Source organism: Penaeus monodon, chromosome 16 (assembly GCF_015228065.2).
Source record: "Penaeus monodon isolate SGIC_2016 chromosome 16, NSTDA_Pmon_1, whole genome shotgun sequence".
Classification (NCBI taxonomy): domain Eukaryota; kingdom Metazoa; phylum Arthropoda; class Malacostraca; order Decapoda; family Penaeidae; genus Penaeus; species Penaeus monodon.
Window position 1 is genome coordinate 21,031,488 of NC_051401.1, and position 2,500 is coordinate 21,033,987.

A 2,500-nucleotide genomic window follows, 5' to 3' on the forward strand; every position below is an offset into this window, starting at 1 on the left:
AGTGGTTAGAGCATCGGACTTAAGACTGTCACGACGGCAATCTGAATTCGAGGGTTCGAGTCACCGACCGCCGCGTTGTTCCCTTGGGCAAGGAACTTCACCTTGATTGCCTACCTAGCCACTGGGTGGCCAAGCCAGCCCAAGTCAAGTGCTGGTCCCAAGCCCGGATAAATAGAGAGAATGATTACCTAAAAAGGTACCACCGGCACTCTCCGTGGAAAGGAACTGGGGACCCTACCACGTACTCACTCCAAGAGCATCACAACATGAAAACTACAATTAAGTATCATGCTGTGATCACGGCGGCTCAGACATGAACCTACCGTTAAAAGAAGATATATATATATATATATATATATATATATATATATATATATATATATATATATATATATATATATATATGAGAAGGGGAAATAGAGGGACTGATAGAGGATATGTGTATTATTAATAACATTATCATTATTATCATCATTGTTTTCCTTATTATTGTTATCATTATAATTAATATTGTTATTATCATTATCATTGTTATTATTATCATTATTATTATCATTTCTGTTGTTATTTTCAGCACTATGATCAGTATTAGTGATTGTATTATCATTAATATTAATATGAGTATCTTTTTCATTATAATCCTTGTTGTAATGATAATTTCATTCGTATTTTTACTCCTTTTCATCTTCTTATTATCATTGTTATTATTATTATCATTATCATCATTATTATTAATACCATTAATATTATGATCACTCTAACTATTATTAATGTTATTATTATTAATAATATTGTTATAGTAGTAGTTCTTTATTTCCATTCTTACTATTATTATAATCATCGCATTATTACTATTTTTATTATTATTATTAATTTTACTATTATTGTTATTATTATTATTATTATTATTATTATCATTATTATTATTATCATTATTATTATCATTATTATTATCTTCATTATTATTATTATTATTATTATCATTATTATTATTATCATCTTTACTATTATCATCATTATCATAATTATTATTGTTATCATTATTATTATCATTATCATTATCATCAGCAGCAGCAGTAGAATCATTAACGTTATTGATAATCATGTTCATGTTCATTTTCATTATTATTATTATTATCATTAACCTTACCATTGATATTATTATTATCACTATCATATCATTATTAATGATGTCACTCTTATTTCAGTGGTTATTAGTATGACTATTATAACATTTAGAAGTGTAATTATTAATTTCAGAATTATTGTAATTGTTATTATCATCACCATCACCATCATTATAATCTTGACCATCATTAATATTATTATTTTTTTTTATCAGAATATTAATGTTGATTTTTATCATCATCTATAGTTGTCAGTTCCTGTTTTCCTGCTATTATCATTTCTGTCCTTTGTAACTATCGACATTTAACTTTTTCCTTTTACGCATAATTGAACAATGTTGGTTTCGCCGTACTTCTCGGAACCTGTTCAAGACGCGGAACAATGACTCTAATTGATAACACGTGTACGTTTCTCTCTCTCTCTCTCTCTCTCTCTCTCTCTCTCTCTCTCTCTCTCTCTCTCTCTCTCCCTCTCTCTCTCTCTCTCTCTCTCTCTCTCTCTCTCTCTCTCTCCCTCTCTCTCTGTCTCTCTCTCTTTTTCTTTTTTTACTAATTTCCACACACATAAAAACGCACACAATGTATACTGGAAAGCACACATATGAACACGTACAGAGTTCCAGACACAAAGGCACAAATACAAATACATTCGGCCGCTATAATAATCACAGTCTTGTAGATAAGGGATGAATGAAAATTATTATTTTTACAATGCCTTTCGATCCCGTTTATTCAGAAGAAACATATCTTCAAGGAACATTACAAAGGTCGTATGTACTGACTGACAGATGAGAGAGAGAGGTCACATTACGTTTTTTATCGTTAATTCGGAGAGTTTGAAACTACCATTCTACAACTTCTTTTACTTTTTTTTTTTTTTGATAGTCCCTTTTCAGATCTCCACCCGCTTCTAATTAGATAGATGTCCTGTCTCGTCTGCATCAGTGACTCTCAACCGGGAGCCAACCGGGAGGAATTACAAGATTAAAGGAAGTGATTTTGCCTGGGGAAGATTTGTGAAATGAAGGTTAAGAATTTTTGCCGAGAACGAATTTTAGTCAAGGGAAGGAACTGGAGAAGGAGATATGTTGTACACTGTATTCCAATAGATAAATCAAATGCATAAATGCCGCTGCGTTAACTCAATCGGAGTTTCCTGATCCGGTGAATTTTGTTATCAGTATTTTTTTTCTTTCATTTAATCATCCTTAGGATGATTAAATGAAAGAAAGGGGGAGAGGTGGAGATTGTAACATGCCATTGGGCACTGAGAACCACAAACTCAGATACAAAGAAAGATTTAACAAATTGGTAAAATCTTTTGTCCTGCATTGCATTGAAAGGTTAAGTAAAACAAAGTGAATGTTCTTGCA

General features: G+C 31.2%; 1 protein-coding gene across 1 annotated transcript in view; it reads right to left on the reverse strand.

Annotated features, from left to right (window-relative positions):
• Window positions 1–2,486: 2,486 nt before the first annotated feature.
• LOC119582631 overlaps window positions 2,487–2,500 on the reverse strand; it is a 7,503-nt gene continuing 7,489 nt past the window's right edge. The window contains exon 3 of the mRNA XM_037931022.1: window positions 2,487–2,500. This exon is cut by the window's right edge and continues 2,327 nt beyond it. The gene's annotated coding sequence lies outside the window, so the exon portion shown is untranslated.